The sequence below is a fragment of the Leuciscus leuciscus genome (genome assembly GCF_965113295.1).
Source record: "Leuciscus leuciscus genome assembly, chromosome: 4".
Classification (NCBI taxonomy): Eukaryota; Metazoa; Chordata; class Actinopteri; order Cypriniformes; family Leuciscidae; genus Leuciscus; species Leuciscus leuciscus.
Window position 1 is genome coordinate 24976178 of NC_138728.1, and position 11794 is coordinate 24987971.

General features: G+C 38.7%; 1 long non-coding RNA gene across 1 annotated transcript; it reads right to left on the minus strand.

The window, feature by feature from the left end:
• Positions 1 to 10163: 10163 nt before the first annotated feature.
• LOC309496002 lies at positions 10164 to 11269 on the minus strand. The gene is made up of 2 exons (XR_014204926.1): positions 11004 to 11269; positions 10164 to 10484 (listed from the first exon to the last, which is right to left on the minus strand). It is a non-coding gene; the product is annotated as an uncharacterized lncRNA (long non-coding RNA).
• Between the last annotated feature and the right edge of the window lie 525 nt (positions 11270 to 11794).

The window sequence follows — 11794 nt, forward strand, 5'->3', positions numbered from 1 at the left end:
ATTTCAGAAATGGATTTCCACCACAGAAAAACTCTGTTACAAGATTTATTTTCTAAGAAAAGTAAAAAACGCAGCAGTGTGTGGGTGCACCCGATACTCCAACAACGCAAAAAACATGGGGAATTTCACCAGCTGATCCAGGAGCTCCGCCTGGACAATGAACGGTTCAAAGCCTATTTCAGAGTGGACCAGGACCAATTTGATTATATTTTAAGAAAAGTTGGCCCAAGCATCAGTAAACAGAGCTTTTGCAGTGAAACCATCTCTCCTGTGCAACGGCTCTGCATTTGTCTGAGGTTAGACTATAACTGAAGTGGTCATAAAACGCCAGAAATAGCAAACACATACACATTTATATATAGAATATAGAACAATTCTGTATAAACAATGATGGATTTAACAATGAATCAGTTGTGAGCATTAATATTTTTAGTAAAAATATTTTTTAGTAACTAGTGCAGCAGTTTACAGTGTTAGGTTCTTGTCACGTGACCTACGGTGCGCTTGCGGCTTTCTGAAAAGTTGAGATGTTTTTATCTCGATGCGGCGCGGACGCGCATGGAAAAAATGAGCGCGTCGCACCGCGACCGCGTCGCTTCCATTATGAGCGCGCATACCGCGCGCCTACATTTGAAATAATGAACTTGAGCGCGCAAAAGACGCGATATGTGAGTCCAGCCTAAAAGCCGCCTTTCCACTGCGCACGACATTCGCATTCGATTGTCGCATTTCGCCCCCTGGTGTCAGTCGCACGGAAATTTGAAATTGGTCGTGATGCAACCGTTACCCTCGGCTATTCACAATGGTAAAATTAATGATTTTAATGAATGTAATGCATGCATGAATATATCCACACAAAACAAATGACCCTCAATACATCTTATATATTAAAAACAGTCGATTTTATAGAGCTAATCAATATAAATATTCATTTAATATGATACAAATATTTTTTTTCAGCCATAATTATTAATAACCGTCATTTTGCAGGAATAGCGTTTACATTAAAGTATTAAAATATTGGTAATTCTAGCTTCGCGCTCATAGTTTTGATTAGAATACATCACATACGGTCGACCGGTCGCATACGGTCTAGCCGCAGAAGTTCAGATATTTCAACGCATCCGAAGCTCAAATCGGATCCGAAATTTCCGCATACGCATATGATCGGAACTCCCCGCAGCTCCCGTACGTCTCTCCATAGGAAATGAATGACTTCCGGTCCGACGGCTGTCGTTTGTCGTTTGCAGTGGAAAGGCGGCTTAACGTTACCTGAGAAAACGTTTTGGAAAAGACGGGCTATGGACCCAACCAACTCTATGGGAGGGGAGACCTCCCTCTCATGGTACAACCCATGCAGAGGCTGCGCGCTGCGGTGTCAGAATGCGGAACGTGTGTAGCCTAATGTAACTAACGTGACAAATGTAAAATAAAATAAATAAATAAAAAATCCTCGACCGGCCCAAAAGTGAAGCGGCCCACCGGGAATTCTCCCGATTCTCCCGATTACCCACCCCGGGCCTGCAAGGCACAGAGTAGCAGTACCAACACATGCAAGATCTAGGGCCAGTTGTTCAAAGGTAAGCTGATCGGATTTTGGTTGTTCAAAAGGGAAAGAAGGAATCTGAAATCAGATTAGATCATGGAATCCAATCCTAGTTTTAATCTGGATCAAACCTTCAGTTTGTGTTGTTCAAAACTTGTCAGTAGGATTTGGATAACTTTAAACAGGATTATCCTGATCCCAACAGGGGGTAGGATTTCAAGGTGGATTCCAGGAAGAAAATGTAGTAAAACTTTAAAATTGGTCAAAAATACAACATTTGTATCATGTAATATACACACACTCATATTTTTATTTTGCTTTTGATTAGCTTAACTGTTAAAGTAATACATTAGAAGTAGACATTAGGCTACATATTAAGCCTTTCGGTAGCCTACTGTAAAAAAGAGATTGAAGCACAATTAAATAATCCCCAAACAGCTGCAAAAATATTATACTTAATTCAAAGTGTTTTATCACTGTTTCTAAACTACATTGGCACAATCATAAGAGAAGAACCAGTCAAAAGATCTTTGCAAGCGAACACAAAGTTTTTTGTTGAACGCTATACGAAACTTTTGAGAAAAAGAAAAAAATGAGAACGCAAAAGCATTGAAATATTTTTTTTTCCCGATCTCATATTTTTTACATGACCATGTCCCTTTGGGGGTTCCGTAGAGCACCAGTAATCCAGATTTGGTAATCGGAAAAAGTTTACATCCAGATCAGGGTCATCCAATCCAATTTTGCTTTGAAAAACCAGCACAAAAGTAAGATGGATTACCTGATCCTGGATAGCAAAACATGGGATTTCCAAATCCAGATTATTCTGATCCAGATTAAACTTTTTTTGAACAACTGGCCCCTTGTGACTGATAAACCGGGCTTTATATAGGGTGAGCTAATGAGACTAATGAGACACAGCTGAAAACAATAATGGAAAATGAGTCCGGGCAAAGGATGATGGGACATGAAGTCTTTGAAGGAATGGCAAAAGTCCATGATGGAGTGCCTCCTGGTGGCTCTCAAAGGCACTCCAGCTGGTGATCGTGCCAGGTACCAAGACCTGTAAAATTGTAATGCTATTGGTATAGACTACTGGAATTTTGGCATTGTGACATCCCTAATAGTAACATTGTTTTTATTTTTATAAATTATTATAAACACCTATGACAGGAAATAAAGTTCAGATATTGTAGATGTGATTTCTAAAATGTGTAAAGAAAAATAAGACAAAGTGTTTTTTAAAATAAAAGTACATTTCTTTGTGAAATGAGTGCTTCTTAACCGACGTTTCCAAATGGGTCAGGAAGATTTGTTGCAGCACTGTCCCTAATGAAATGTCCCCATCTGACTAACAGGGAACCGTATGGGAACGTTCTGTTAACATCCCAAATGTCCTCTTTGTAACGTTGCTGTGTGACCAACCAATATGCAACATTCCCCTAAAGTCATATCGGGAATGTTATTATATGACCAACAGAGAACAATGTGGGAACGTTAACGTCCCAAATGTCCTCTTTGTAACGTTGCTGTGTGACCATAGAATAACCAATATGGAACATTCCCCTAAAGTCAAGTCAAGTCAAGTCATCTTTATTTATATAGCGCTTTTTACAATACAGATTGCATCAAAGCAGCTTCACAGTGATAACATGAAAATAATACAACAAAGTTTGTTTCTAGAAGAAAAGTGCGTCATCGTCCAACCTAAGTAAGGCAGATCAATAATATTGTTGAATATTAAATGTCCCCAACTAAGCAAGCTAAAAGCCAAGGCAACATTGGCAAGGAACCAAAACTCCATCAGGTGACAGAATGGAGAAAAAAACCTTGGGAGAAACCAGGCTCAGTCGGGGGCCAGTTCTCCTCTGGCCAACGAGCGAACAGTGTATGATTATGATCCAGGCAGCATTACAGGTCAGAAGTCAGATTGGATCAGAACATTCAGAATATTTATCCAGTTCCATCTGGTTGGAAGTCGGAGTCATCACGGCGGTTTGTTGAGTTTGTTGAGGATCATTGCCGATGGCTGCTGTGGTGTCGATGAGGCCATCACAGGGCTGATACATGACCCACTTCAGGGATGCATCATGGATGGGTCCAGGTGCAGGTCCACCATCACCATCATAGGGTCGGGATCCGGCTGACTTCAGTAAACAGGGGAGGGACTGGTTGACACTTCAGGACTGCGTTGTCATCGTGTCCAGGCACAGGTCCTTCATCAGATCTGGATACGGCCTGGATCCGGTGGACTGCGGTAAACCTCGGATAAACAGAGAGGCTAATATTAGCGTATACGCCATCTTTCTTATGATGTAACAAGTACATCAGGATTTATGGGGAGTGTTCCCGGTTCCGGCTGACCTAATCTATGCAGCCTAACATTGAATTACAGAAGTCTACACTGCATGAAAAGTGGGATTTTCGACAGTTACCGGCGCTGTAGATTGCCGTGGAAGTTCAGGTTTACGACTGCAAACGGCAATTTACAGGCAACACTGCAAACTGTCGGAAATTGTCGGAAATTGACGTGGGACTTGCTTGCCCCGTGACCCCCCTCCCTCTAATGCTTTAACATGTAAATGAGACTGCTGTGAGCTTTACAAATGCAAATGAGGGTAGCAGGGGGAGTTTTATCCCAGGTGAAAAAGGTATTAACTTAATTCTAAAAAAAAATACAATACAATACAATATTTATTTATAACGCACAATTAAAAACAGCCAAGGCTGACCAAAGTGCTGTACAGGGCAATAGATCAAATGCAGGGCAGAAACAGGACAATAAAAAAAAATAAAAAAAAGGCAATAGTTGTATCATAGTCAAGGGGTATTAAAAGCAAGAGAAAATAAATAAGTTTTCAAGGATGTTTTGAAGATGGAAATTGAGGGAGCTAGTCTGATATAGAGGGGTAGACTGTTCCAAAGTTTTGGGCCTGCAGTCGCCTCGTTTTTTAAGTCTGGATCTGGGCACGATAAGAAGACAGTGATCACTGGATCTCAAAGTACGTGGTGGAGTGTACGGGCAGAGGAGATTGGTCAGATATTGGGGGGCCGGTTTGTTAAGAGCTTTATACACAAATAGTAAAATTTTAAAATCAATCCTGAATGTGACAGGTAGCCAGTGGAGTTTGAATAGCGCTACCACTTTTGGAGCAATGCACAACATGTTGCAGAAATTTTCACTGCCCTTTTTGTGATAGCAGTATTATTAAACAGACAAAATGGGACAAATTGAATAACCACATTAAAATCCACTTTAAAAGGCTGTTGTTCATGAAGGAACATCTGGACTTACAGTGTACAGTGGCAATATATATTATTTTACATGTATCCATTTGTCAGACACTTTTATCCAAAGATAGATGGTTTTCTGCATGATTTAGACAAAATATTAAATTATCTTCATTTAATGTCTAAAGGTTACACAAACAATCCACACTGAAACTTAAGCTAACAAAACACAAACAATTATATATTCCTGTATTTTCTGTATTGTTTCTCACAGTAAACTGCCATGCAGGCTAGAATTGCGAAACATTATTGGATAAATCTTATAATTTACATTTCTCTGGGCCAATCGGAATCTTAGCACTTTTTCTCTTGGCCAATCGGAATCTTAGCACTTGCGTCATAATCTTGAAGCACACACACCGTCAACAACAGCTGAGCTCGCCATTTGCCTGGCTACCGTGCGAGTCTAATCGAAACTCACGCATGAATTTTCCTGCATTGAACTTGTTTTAGCGCCTGCCAAAGTCTTATTTGATCGGTGAGTAATGTAGATGAACGGCTGCGTTTGTGACAGGGCGCATGTTTTAACTAAAAGAACGACCAGAGAGAGAGAGAGCCGGTCGCGCGCGCGCACTCTCTGTGTAAACAACTTCTCGTTAGCTTTTGGCGCTTTTTTTTTTTTTTTAAGTTAGCTTGCTGCTCATGGTTCATGTTCAGTTTCCATGTTATTTTAGCTGTACACGAGAGAATATGTAAATTTGGGATACTAAACTGCACGTAAACCGATAGCAGCATGGCATAGATTTCTGAGTCTGACTGGCTAACTTAGCTCTTTGCTAACTAAGTTAGCTTGTCCATATAGCAGCTTGCTACGGGGTTCACAGATGATGCAAGGTGGGTTTAAAGGTGAATTGTCTAATTTATAAATGTGCGTCGTGAATGTGACACCTAACGTAACAACGTTACCAGGCAGAGGAGAAGGACGATGAGGTGATTAGATCTAACGTTAACTTAACGTTACGAGGAAGCACAAAAAAAAAAAAAAAAAAAAATCGGAGGGTTCTGTTAGAAATGGTATTCTCATTTTCAGATATTTTATACATTTGAAATATAAAATCGGTTGATACAAATTGGGCCTGAAATTTTATACAAATGATTTTTATTTTGCAGTATTATTGGATTCGGATGAGAATATCAGGGGTAATCGTTTTCTCTTAATTTATAATTGCAGTTTAAAAATTAAATTCTTTAACTTTATATATTTTATTTTACATTACCTCTGTATAAGCGTCAAGCTATAACGTTACCCCCTTCAATAATGTACGAAGGAAGCTGCAGCCCATGAGGACACCAGCATGTTGCACAATACTGGTGAGTACTGATGACAACTTAAACATAATATTGTGTTGTGTACAACATAAGTCACAGGCTTATTCATGTGTTTTATCTAATAAAGATTGTGCCATGTCTAGCCAAGTGGAGCGTCCTGGCAGTGAAATGTCCACTCCTGGTAAGTACTTTTCCCCCTGCACAAAACATTGCTCTGCACAAAGTCACACTCCATTCAAGACAAGTAGTTTTTTACTGCTTGTGAATAATCTATTTTAAATATATACAGTGCTGGTCAGAGTTATTTAAGCCGCTTAATTAAGATTAAGAGTGAGAAGAACCTACTCATCTTGAATGGACCAAAAAAAGCGAATGTTTTAGTTTCATCTTTCCATAGAACGTTTGAAAAGTAACGGACACTACTGGACCTTCAAACGGGCAGCGTTCTATGGTCAGAGTCTGGTCGTCCCTCTGCCCGTTTGAAGTTCCAGTAGTGTCAGTTACTTTTCAAACGTTCTATGGAAAGATGAAACTAAAACATTCGCTTTTTTTGGTCCATTCAAGATGAGTAGGTTCTCACTCTTAATTAAGCGTAGTAATGACTCCAGTATTTCATTATTAATTTAGTATAGGCAACATGACCGTACTTACTGGCTGACTCATGTGTTTCAGACATTAAGTCAAACTTTGAATGTCTTGTGGAAGCCTTCTCTGACCCGGAGAAATGTGCAGCCAGATTTCAGCGCAAGGAAATTTCCAGTGAGTATTCACTTTATCTGTTGCCCCAACCTTTATTTCTTTTTTCAGTGGAAAATAAATTTAGTTTGAGGAATAACATTTCAATATTTTTCTACAGAGATTGGACTTTAATGGCAACCAACAATCCCAATGTTCAAAGAAGGTTCAAATGTCTGTAATGCCAGCAGACTAGCACAAGACAAACAATTGTTTAAAAAATACATAAATGTGTATATATAATTTTAGAAAATGACAGATGGTTTTGCTAGATAAGAACCTGATTTCTCGACTGGGATTGTGTAGAGACTCTGAAGCTGCATTGAGACGGACATTTGAACCGTCTTGGAACATTGAGATCTTTGGTTGCCATTAAAGTATATGCCATTAAAAATATGGAAATGTTTTCCTTAAACTTAATTTCTTTTCCACTGAGGAAAGACAGACATGGATATCTTGTCACTCAGTGTGAGTAAATTATCAGGAAATGTTCATTTTGAGGTGAACTAATCCTTTAAGGCTGATTTATACTTTTGCGTCAGACCGAAGCCCGAGCCTCTACGCTATAGGCTACACTGTTTCATTTATACTTCTGCATTGTTGTCCCTGTTGACGCACAATTGCACATGCAGAAAGAAGCCTGTGAAACCCGAGGGAGGCGTTCTAGACCAATCACAGCGCTTCCGTCCACGTAAAATTGACGCATTGTTACATTTTGGGAGAGGTGCACGTCAGGGTGTGCTAAAGGGTACGCTATGTACACAGCCTACTCTGTAGCTACAGCGGGAGGTCGACGCATAACTATAAATTGGTCTTTACTTACTGCTTGAGAATCAAGTTTGGTAACAGTTTATTTTATTGGCTTAATGACATGTTTCAAACAGTCTTGCTTAGAGGAGCAGAGTGTGGCAATTCTTACCTTTTTGTTTGATTTCAATAATTGTACATTTTTGAATATTCTTTGTTTTTTTCGCCCTTAAGATGCTAGCGCACCTCTGAGCAAAGACCTGTTGACACCCAGTAAGTATTCATCTCATCTCACTTTTGTATTTTGTCAGGCCTTGTGAAATGTAAGAATATTCAGTTTTTCATGATTTCATCATAAAGCAAGAGGTCATGGGATTGATGGCTATTATTTGTTTAATAATTGTAAATAATCCTGTAATTTACAGGAAGCAGTATGCCATCTTCACAACTCTGAGACAAATTGTGGGCGCTACGAACTGGAGCAAGGTAAAAAAAATAAATAAAAGAATCTTACATTCTTTTATTTTTTTACTTTCATAAAAACTTACAAACATTTTAAAGGTAAGATTCAAAGAATATGCTTTCATTCTCTTGTATAAGAAAATAGATCCGTTATAGATCTTAATCATACATTTTGTTTTCACAGAGTAACCTCGCCTCATAACGAGGGCGTAACCTCACATTTACTCAGAGCTATGTCTGCAAGTTCAGATTTTCATGACGCTGATCATGACAACATTGTGTGTAAGTAACTTTTACTATTTTCTTCTTGTTTCATTTTACTGTGACTTGCGTTGTTTTTATTCATATCACTCTCATTTAATTGTTTTTCCAGCTGCCTGTAAGACGTACTACGAGACAGTACGCAGGAACTTCAGGTACAAACAACCAGATGTTGACACCCAGTAAGTATTCATCTCATCGGTCACTTTTGTATTTTGTCAGGCCTTGTGAAATGTAAGAATATTCTGTTTTTCATGATTTCATCATAAAGCAAGAGGTCATGGGAGTGATGGCTATTATTTGTTTAATAATTGTAAATAATCCTGTAATTTACAGGAAACAGGAAGCAGTATGCCATCTTCACAACTCTGAGACAAATTGTGGGCGCTACGAACTGGATCAAGGTAAAAAAGAATCTTACTTACTTTTATTTTTTTACTTTCATAAAAACTTACAAACATTTTAAAGGTAAGATTCAAAGAATATGCTTTCATTCTCTTGTATAAGAAAATAGATCCGTTATAGTTTACGATCTTAATCATACATTTTGTTTCCATAGAATAACCTCGCCTCATAACGAGGGCGTAACCTCACATTTACTCAGAGCTATGTCTGCAAGTCCAGATTTTCATGACGCTGATCATGACGACATTGTAAGTAACTTTTTCTATTTTCTCCTTGTTTCATTTTACTGTGACTTGCGTTGTTTTTATTCATATCACTCTCATTTAATTGTTTTCCAGCTGCCTGTAAGACGTACTACGAGACAGTACGCAGGAGCTTCAGGTACAAACAACCAGATCTGGCATTGCAGGCCGAAGCTGTGAAGAGTTCAGCTCGGAGTCGAGCGAGAAGAAAGAGGGTACGATTTTTAGTCAATGTGACTATTTTTCACGTGCATTAATAGATGTTTTGTGTCCATACACAGTGCATCACAGTACTGATTGTCTGTATTGGTTGATTTTACAGCTGCTAGAAGCGAGACGGTGTGCTAGGTGAGGATGACGTGGGCATTTGGAAGTGCGCCACCATAGATCTGATGTCCGATGAAGTTCAACCACCAGCCAGGAGCTCACAGAGCTCTGTGCTACGCTGCAGTCGAGATTAGAGGCGACTCCTAAATACAGGGCGACGCACCACAGACGTTTTCAAAGTGGATCGAATTCAGAGAGAACGCCGCTAGTCACCTACAGCTCCGAAGATGAAAACAGACACTGAGCTTCCAATTTGTTGTGTGTGCAGATGATCTATGCTTTGTACATAGGTGTATATTGTTTTGTGTTTGTGCTAATAAAGCTCTTTCTTTGAATAAACAGCATGTCCCTGGCAAAATTTCCTTTCCTTTATAAATTCATGTCCTTGATGGTAATAATAGTGTAGTCCATAGGTTAACAATGACATGAATATACCACAGAATAGCATATTATGAATATAGTTTTTTTTTTTATATATTATTATTTATATGAATATTATAATTTTTTGAATTTATAATGAGCGAGGGTGACCAATAGTAACAGATCTGCCAACCAATCACGTGTGATTTTTCTTGTTTAAACCACGTGGGTTCAACCAATAGTGAGTGAGGAAATTCAAGCCTTTCTCTGGCGGGAGCTGCTATTCATATGGTAATTAGAGCCATTCACACCTCCGGCGCGAGCGCTCTGCATACGTCATGGTTCGTTTCCGACAATATTCGGCACAGACGAACGCGACGTTCACAGGCTGTAAATTGTCGTTAACTGCCGAAAATTAGGGAGATTTACGGCCGTTTACGGGGTCGGAAATCCCAATTTTCATGCAGTGCTATAATGTATTATGTGTTTTTCTGGCTGCTCTCTTAAGGGCCCGAGTGTGCTTGTTGTACCACGGCGTTGGACTATTTTCTTTAATCTTCTTTAAGCGCAAAGGAGCAACTGTGTCTAAAGTGCTGGAAAAGAGAGAGTTAAACGTTTCTGTCGCAATATCGAGTTCTTCTAAGCTATCTGGGATGCTGAGATGATGAAACTGATCAGGAAGATTATTGATAAAGCAATCTTTAGTGGCAGAAGTGATAGGTCTAACATATTTGTAACACGGAGTCGGCTTTGCAGCCTTGGCTAAATGAAGTATACACGAGACTAGATAATGATCTGAGATGTCATCGCTCTGCTGCAGAATTTCAACGGCATCAACACTGATTCCATGTGATAATATTAGATCTAGAGTATGATTACGACAATGAGTAGGTCCTGACACATGTTGTCTAACTCCAATAGAGTTAAGAGTTTAAATGGCAATCCTAATGCATCTTTTTTGTTATCTACATGTATATTAAAATCACCAACAATTAGGACTTTATCTGAAGCCATTATTAACTGATAGAAAGTCTGCAAATTCTGTGATAAATTCTGAATGGAACCCTGTTATACAGTAGCCAGCATAAATCTCAAACGTGTTTATCATTTACACTATATATTGTTACATTAAGCACCAACACTTCAAAAGAATTATATTTGAAAATAGACTTAGTAATTCAGAAAATATTACTATAAATTACAGCAACACCTCCCCCTTTGCCTTTCAGACGAAGTTCATGTTTATAACAGTAATCTTGGGGGGTGGACTCATTTAAAGTAATGTAATTGTTTGTTATTTGCCAGGTTTCTGTCAAACACAGCACATCTAGATTATATTCTGTAATAATATCATTAACAATAAGTGCTTTTGAAGTAAGGGAGTGAATATTCAGCAACCCAAGCTTTATCATTTGCCCATTTGTATTATATCTGTTTTTTATTTGTTGAACATCAATTAATTTTTTACCCTTAGATGGGTTTGAAAGTTTTTTGTATTTCCTAATTCGGGGAACAGACACAGTCTCTATATGATGATATCTAGGTGAAAGAGTCTCTATGTGATGTGATTTATCTGATCTTGGTGATGTGAGACAGCTAGCAGACGGTCGGTTTAGCCAGTCTGTCTGCTTCCTGACCTGAGCCCCAATTCATGTTTGAGCTCTAAGACTATGTGCCATAGGAGGGATGAATACCATCTCTTTTCAACAGGTCAGGTCTGCCACAAAAACTTTTCCAATTGTCTATGAATTTTATATTATTTTGCGTACACCACTTAGACAAAAGTCTAAAATCATATCGAGAACGTTATTATATGACCAAAACCAACTTATAAACTTACCATTGTGTTCTCCAGTTCTGCCTCTTTCATCCCTGTGTCTGTTTAATACCATGACACATATTAAATAGAAGAAATTGTGTATAATGTAATATTTTAATTGGTATTTCTCCTCGCAGGGTCTGATTTTTGAGAGATGTGCAGAGACAGCAATGCAGGTATTGATTTGCGATCATTGTGCTCATTTCATTTTATAAAGTTTACACTCACACACTTATTATTGTGTAGTGATTTTAGAGTTTTATATAGCTATACTATCGTGCTATCCCCTGGCTCACCTGTTATCCAGCAAACACAAGAATGTTTTTCCTA